Below are 8,127 nucleotides of genomic sequence, written 5' to 3' on the forward strand. Positions count from 1 at the left end.
GGTGGCACATGCCTTTAACTCGGGAGGCAGAGGCAGGCAGGCAGATCTCTGTTATTGTTCTTAAAAAATAATATGTTGACGGGTGACCGAGGGTCCAGGCAGAGGCTGCCGCTAGTCCGACAAGAATGGCTGTGGGTCTCTGCAAGATCTCCAGGGTGGCAGGCTGGTCCTGCCATGCGGCTGGTCGAGTCAGGCAGGTGGGTACGGCGGATAAAAGACTCATAGGACATAGTAAATAGACTAAGCATAAGGGATGAGGGAGGTCAGAAGTGGCTGGGAGTGGGCGAGCTAGCCCTTAAAGGGACCAGAGCAAAGGAATAATATCTGTGAGTTCCAGGCCAGCCTGGTCTACAGAGTGAGTTCCAGGACAGCCAGGGCTGTTACAACAGAGAAACCCTGTGTTGAAAAACCAAAGCGTTGAGGGCGTAAGACAGGCAAGGAGACAGAAACACTGGAAACAGACAAGGAGAAAGAGACTTTTTATAGTCTGAATTATTCCTGTTTCTAAAATGCCATGTTGTACATATTCAGTCCTGAATACATTACAGGAAGAATTGAGCTCAGAGTTAAGGAATACATATAAAATCTAATATAAATTATTATGTTTATTTAACTTATTTTAATTACAAAGAAATTGAACTTAATTGGTCATCTTAAGCTTTTCATTTTTTTTAAAAGACATTTTTTCTTTGATATATTTTACGTGTGTGTGTGTGTCCACATGTGTGTGTCTGAGGAGGTCAGAAGAGAGCATCAAGTCACCCAGATGAGGAGGAGTGACAAGGGATTGTGAGCTGTCCCATGCCGGTGTGTGGAAACAAACCTGGACATCTTGAAAGCACAACAAATACTCTTAACTGCTGTGTCATCTTTCCTGACCTGTCTCTTGTTTGTTTGCTTTTTGTTTCTTGATTCTCACTGTGCATTTTAATCTAGCCTCTAACTCTCTAAATAGCCTAGGTTAGATCCCCTGGCCTCAGACTCCAGACATAATGATTACAAGATTGTATCACCACCTCTGAAATATTTCTCTCCCCTCCTTCGTTTTTTTTAAAAAATTAATATCTCTTTTTTCTTAACTTCTTTAGGTTATGTTATCATTCATGACGTGGGTGATCCCTCAGGTGGGAGGGTGCGAGACAGACAGATGTGCCACGCAGAGAGAGCTTGGGCACAGAGTTTATTTAGTGAGTATTGAGAACAGTATAAGAGTAAGGGGTTGTTGAGGGAAGGGAGAAGGGGAGAGAGTGGGGGGCAGAGAAAGAGGGTAGAATGAGGCTGTCTTCAGAGGAAGGACAGAGAGAGATGGAGTGGAGGCTGGAGAGCCACAAGAGTGAGCAGGGATGGGGATTGTCTCTTAAAGGGAGAGGGTACCCAGGTGACAGGGCAGGCCAGCAGATTACAACAGGTTAAAGCTTATTTATATTAGATTTTTGTTCTTATATATTATAAATATTAATAGCTACAAATGTCTTTCTAAGTGAGGCAGACTAAATAGTCATAGGAAAAACACGAGGTGTGGTGGCTGGAGACTGGTAACAACTGTAGAGTGGGATATCATGTGACTGCTGAAGCTGTGGTTACAAGACAGCTCAAAACCATCAGGATCCAACATGGTGGATATTAAGGACCTCTCTCTGTTCTTTGTTTTATTTTAATTTGCATCTCTGTCTCAGTAACCTGCAAAAATGGCCTGATTCTTGCCCTGATACCAAATCACACCCTCCCAAAACAACAACAACAAAAAAAAACCAAAACAAGCAAACAAACAAAACTTCAAAAAACAAAAACAATGTAAGGGGAGAGAAGCTTATTCTTGGAGAACCCAACCCCAGTCCTGGCATGGTCCCCCACTTTCTCTACTCTACATAATCCTCACCTTCATTCAAGTTTCTCCATGCAAATGTGCTATCCAAAAGCCCAGTGTTGCAACTTTCTCTTGAGGGGTCAGAGCTTCCTTTCAAATGTGTACTCATGACCTGTAATAAAACGGTCCTAACCTTTCCTCACTCTGACTTCTTTTTCTGGAGGCGCCAGGCACCTGGAAACATTGGGCTAGCGGTTTCACTCTGGTCTAGCTCTGAGACTTCAGCTAGCAGCTTAACTTCTATCTTCTGTCATATGTTCTGGATAGACCTGGGTAATTCAGACATGTACAGAATATAAACAAGCATCAACTCTAGTTACAAGTAGAGTTCATTTTTGTTGTGTTTAAAGCACTTTTGAGCTCTCCTTGCTTCTCTAAGACTCATAGGATGTTTGGAAGGGTGTTATTTAACTTCAGAATATGTGAGAATTTTTTAGATACGTTTTTGCTCTTGATTTCTAATTTGATTCTATTATACTCAGTGAATACAGTCTATTCAATTGTAATCCGTAATTTAGACAATCCTTAATTTAAACAATAAGAATTGTGTAATGAATCCATTTATGTCCCAGCATGGTGGATGTTCCCTTTATGTTTGAAAAGAATGTCTACTATGGTATTGTTAAGTGAATTGTTATATAAATTTCATGGATCTAGTGCAGAGTACTATCCAAATCTTTGATATCTTCCTGGTTTTATGTCTTCTGTGACCTGGGAAGAATTGCAGGAAATCAAAAGATGAGAGTTTATGACCCCATCATTTCTCCAATAAATTCACCATTTTGGCTCCTTGACAACACATCTGTGTGTATTAAAGTAGATCAGCATAAACTCAACCAAGTAGTCCAAGTAGTCACAAAAATCCTGTTGGGGCTAGAGAGATGGCTCAGAAGTTAAGAGCACTAGTTACTCTTTCAAAGAATCTGGGGTCAGTCTCCATAACCCATATGGTTGTTCATGAATGTACTTCCAGTTCTAGGGAAACAGATATTCTCTTCTGGCCTTCAAGGGCACCAGACATACACATGGTACTGCCTTACATGAAGACAAAACACCCATACATATAAAACAAAATAGAATTGTAGTTGTTATTTCAGACCTTTATTAAAGTATACTAATATGCTCTAGGTATAAGAGATGAAATTTATTCTAGAAAATATATCCCTTTAAAAATCTCTATCAGAAGCTGGGTGTGGTGGTGCATGCCTTTAATCCCAGCACTCAGGAGGCAGGTGGATATCTGTGAGTTTGAGGCTACTCTGGTCTCCAGGACAGCCCGGACTACATAGTGAAACCTAGTTACAACAAAAGAGAACAAATCTCTATCAGAAAAAAAGGATCAGTGCTGTGGAATATTTGTACACTCTCTAAAGATATATTTCTGTGGTTGATTTAATAAAGAACTGAACACCAACAGTTAGACAGGAGGTATAGCTGGGACTTCTGGGCAGAGAGAAGTGGGAAGAGATAATTGAGAGGCAGAGGAGATACCAAGGAAACATGGATGGAGTTGGACACACAGCATGAAAGAAGGTTAAAAAGTCACATTATAGAATGTGGATTAATAAAAGCAGATTAAGTTATAAGAGCTAGTGAGATCAATTGAGCCAACCCTGTTAGCGCAGGTATGGGTAAGCCGGTCACCAAGATGTGAGCATGGAAGAACTGCCCCCATTTCTCATCTTTTTCACAGCAGCAAGAGTGGGAAGGAAGCCCTTCCTCATGCCCACCCATCAACGCTTCGGGCAGGTAGGGGAGTTGACCTGTGGTCAAGTGTTGGAAAGCCATCCCTAGCCTCCGCTAGCTGCAACACTCAGGAGAGCGTGTCCTGCATCTTACCAGGCAGCACAATGAACTAACACTGTTGGCACAGGTTAGTTCAGGTGTGGGAGAGCCATCTCTAAAACTGCGACCATGGGAGAGCTGTCCCCATTACCTATCTGTCTTGTGTCCTCATAAGCAGGAGAGAAGTGCTCCTCCATCAACACTGGAGGCAACTGGGAGAGATGGCCTTGTGGTCATAAGATTGGGAAGGCCTCTCCCACCTGCCTCAGGTGTTGATGGGCAGGGGAGCAACTCATCTCTGCCCATGCCGCCACAAGGCACATCTTAAAAGGAACAGCTGTCTCATGCTCATGATCTTGGGTCTGGCTCACCAATACCTCTGCTAACAGGGATGCCTCTGTTGTGCTGCCCCGGTAGGGTGCAGGGCCTGCCCTCTTGAGTGTTGCAGCGGGTGAGGATCAGGGATAGCTATCCCACTATTATGGCGACAGGGCCAACTCTCCCATCTGCCCCAGGCATCATGGGTGGGTGATAGGGGAGGGCTTCTTTCCCCTTCCCATGCTGCCACAAGACAGATGAGAAGTGGGAACTGTTCTCTCATGCTCTCTTCTTCAGGGTTGGCTCGTCAACACCTGCACTAATGGGGTTGACCTTGTTGTGCTGCCCTGGAGAGGTGCAGGGCCTGTTTTCCCAAATTTTGCAGTTAGTGGGGGTCAGAGACAGCTCTCCCTCTCTTATGACCACAAGGCCAGCTCTTCCATATGCTCCAGGAATTGATGGGCATGGGGGTAAGAGGAAAGTGTCTCTTCCTTCCCTGTTCATGCCACCACAGGAGAGATGGATAATGGAGGCAGCTCTCCCTTGTTCACATCTTCAGAACTGGCTGCCCCACGCCTGTGCTAACAGGGTTGGCTCTCTTGTGCTGCTCTGCCAACCCATCCCTGACCCCCACCAGCTGTGACATTTGGGAGAACAGGCTTTGCACCTTGTTAGGACAGCACAATGGAGTCAACACTGTGAGTGCAGGTGTAGGTGTGTCAACCCCAAAATCATGAACATGGGAAGGAGTGCTGTCCCCATTTCCCATCTGGCAGGTCAACCCTACACTGCCCAGGCCCAGACACAGAGTATGACTTGACCTGCCCCAACATCTACCCTCTCTATGATCTCCTGGAGCATGTGCAGGGACCTGACCTGCAGGCCAAAGCTGCGGGATCTGCACATCACAGGCAGCAGAGAAATGTCCATGAAGTGTCCTAGTGGGGTCCCAGCATTTAACGTGTACTGAAGACCAGGGACCCTTAACTAGACCAATGACTTTTTTCAATGAACACTTGCAGGTCAAGATATATGAACAAAGGGGTATATGGTGTGACTTGTTCAGTTGCACTGAAGCTTCAAGGATGAGATTTTTAATTCCTTCTTTTTTATAAAATTCCTTCCTAATTTTTTTCTTTATTTTTCTCATTTTATTTTCTTTGGTTTTTTTTTTCTCTTGAATTCTGTGAATTCTCTTGAATTTGGGGAAGGAGTACAGCTACAGAGGGTAGATATGAAGAGACAGGGAATAAATGGGCTGAAAGATACATGATGTGAAAGACACTTAGAATAAATAAGTTGATTAATTTAAAAAAGAGCTAGTAGAACAAGCCTAAGCTAAGGCTGAACTTTCATAATTAATTAGAAATAGGCCTCCGTGTCATTATTTGAGAGTTGGCTGGCAGGAAAGAGAAAGACTCACTACATATCAGAAACAGTTTTTTTTTTATATTAGATTAACCTCCATGACTTTGTTTCATATCTAGGTCAGCATTTTGTTTTTATTGGGGGCAGGTACTGAGGAGCAAATACAGATTTGCCTGTATGCCATGCTGTTGTAAGGAGACCTCTTGTTTGTTTCCCAGCCACCCAGACTCCGGAAATAATCACACAGAAACCATATTATTTAAATCACTGCTTGGCCCATTCGTTCTAGCTTCTTATTTGTTAATTTAACCCATCTTCAATAATCTGTGCATTGCCCTGTCTGTCTCTGATGGCAGCTCCATGGCTTCTCCCTGACTCTGCCCTTCTTTCTCCCAGCATTCAGTTTAGTTTTTCCCACCTAGCTAATTTCTGCCCTGCTATAAGTCTAAAGCAGTGCCTTTATTCATTAATGGTAATCACAGCATACAGAGGAGAATCCCGCATCACCATGCAAACACCCTTAGCATATAATTATATCCACAGCTACTAGCTTAACCTTTATACCTCCTAGCACATTTTCTGGACAGACACGGACAGGTGAATACACTGGAACGTCACATTAGTACACTGTGTTTCTGGCATCATATTGTTTCAACCAGATCATCCAAAAGTAATGAGGTAAGTGCACTAGAAGAGTAGGTAAGACATGCTGGGGTGTAGCTGAGTGTACCACATGCTTAGTATTTGCAAGACAACTGGTTTAGTAACCTGCTCATATGTTTTTTTAAAAAAGCAACCATGTTCTAGAGCTCAGATTCTTTTGAAAAAAATTATTGTTTGATTTTTTTTTCTACCATCATTCCTTGGCATGCATAAAGTTAATGTGTCTTCATATTATATCATTTTAGGATGAATAATTTTTAAAGGTTTCTGTTCGAGTTGCTGACTTCCATTTCACACACACACACAAAGTCTTTGGGTTAGAGAGATGATTCTGCAACTAAGAGCACTTGTTACTCTGCAGGGACCCAGATTTAGTTCCCAGCACCCTCTTGGAGGTTTACAGCCATCTGGAACTCTAGTTCCAGGGCATCCAGTACTCATTATGGCCTCTGAGGACACTAGGCATGTATACATACATGTAGACAAAACACTCATGCACATAAAATACTTTTAAAAGAAGTATCAAATAGATTTTTAAATGGGATTAGAACAGAATTTTCAGGAATTTCTGAGATCCTCCTAAACATACTTCTGCCATATTGTGCCACATATTTGGGAGAAGTGGCATTCTCAGTGTTGACTATTATAAAATCAAAATATCAGCCAATTACAAAAAAAAAAAAATGATCTATGTTCTAAAGTATGAAATAGTCAGCCAAAATTAATTCTTTATGTAAAGATAAACAAACATATCAGTTTTATAAAATTTTTCTTGTCGTTAATAACTGGAAAAATTGCATGTGTATCAAAAATTAACTTAAAATAGATTTCTTTGTTTTTTATCATCAGTAAATGTTTTGTTTATAAATAATTCAATTTTTATATACCCATGTTCCTGGGTCACCAGTAGAGAACTCTTAAGAAGCCCTGCTCTCGAGGACCCAGAAAGAGACAGAGGACAGCTTGAAGGGATCAACTGTCTCCTCCATCATCCATGCAACTTGGGCGTCAAGCTTGGGTTGTCAGGCGCCTTCACCAGCTGAGCCATCTCACCCTCTGTTAAAAAACTTTAAAGAGGTTGAGTATGTGCTTTGTAGATTCTCAGAACACATAAGAGACTTCCAGGAAGTTTAATAAGTATATGACTTCTCAGGCTCTCAAAAGAAAGCCTGAAAAGAGTAAAGATTTTCACAAAGAGCCTCATTAGTCAAGGTGTGACCATGTTAGAAAAGGTGTGGAAACACCGAGGAAATTCGTAGAAAATCCACAGAATTTTGAGAAACCGTGTCAGCACAGAAATATTACCACAGGTATTGTTGTGTTTGCCTGTTTTCCCCAGATTTCAATCCTAGGGGTGAGAGAATTAGCGATTTCAAGAACATCGTTGGCTATGTAATGAGTTTGAGGCCAGCTTGGAATACATGAGCCTTAACAAACAAAGGAGAAATCAGTGAGATGGCTCAGTGGATAAAGCTGCTTTTGATCAAGCTGATAACTTGAGTTCAGTTTCTGACACCCACATCATTCAAGGAGAGAACCAACTCCCAAATGTTACTCTCTGACCTCCATACATGTGTCATGGCATGTGCATGCTTAAGTATACAATAAATGTAATAAAAATTAAAGCAAACAGTGAACAACCAACCAACCACATAAGAGCCCAAATTATAACATTACCAGCAAAAATGGGAATAGACAAAAGATCAGTATAAAATCCATCTTGAGCCAGATTTTTCCCTTTTGAACTATGAATGTTTATGATACCTTCTGTCTACTTTCCCACTTTTTTGGGAGTGTATGGGGGTGAGGCAGACAGCCTTTTGGGGGGGGGGGTTACAAGCTCACAGACATGGAGGAAAAGTCTTCCTGCAATTGTTCCTAAGACACTACAATCATGAGATCAAGACCGCTCATCTATATTTGGATACCAAGTGAGGGATGCTTGGCTTTGGTCTGATGCTGCTTACCTACTTTTATTTTTAATCTTAGCAGTGATCAACTGAAAAGGCTGCAGAATAGAGCCTAGAAGAATCATCCAGAAGTCTGGTTCCATAGTTGGACCACCTACGAAGATGTGTGGTCTAGGCTGTCACTCAGAATGTTCCCATGTAGTTTATTGAGCTATA

This window comes from Myodes glareolus, chromosome 1 (genome assembly GCF_982192425.1).
Source record: "Myodes glareolus chromosome 1, mMyoGla1.1, whole genome shotgun sequence".
NCBI lineage: Eukaryota > Metazoa > Chordata > Mammalia > Rodentia > Cricetidae > Myodes > Myodes glareolus.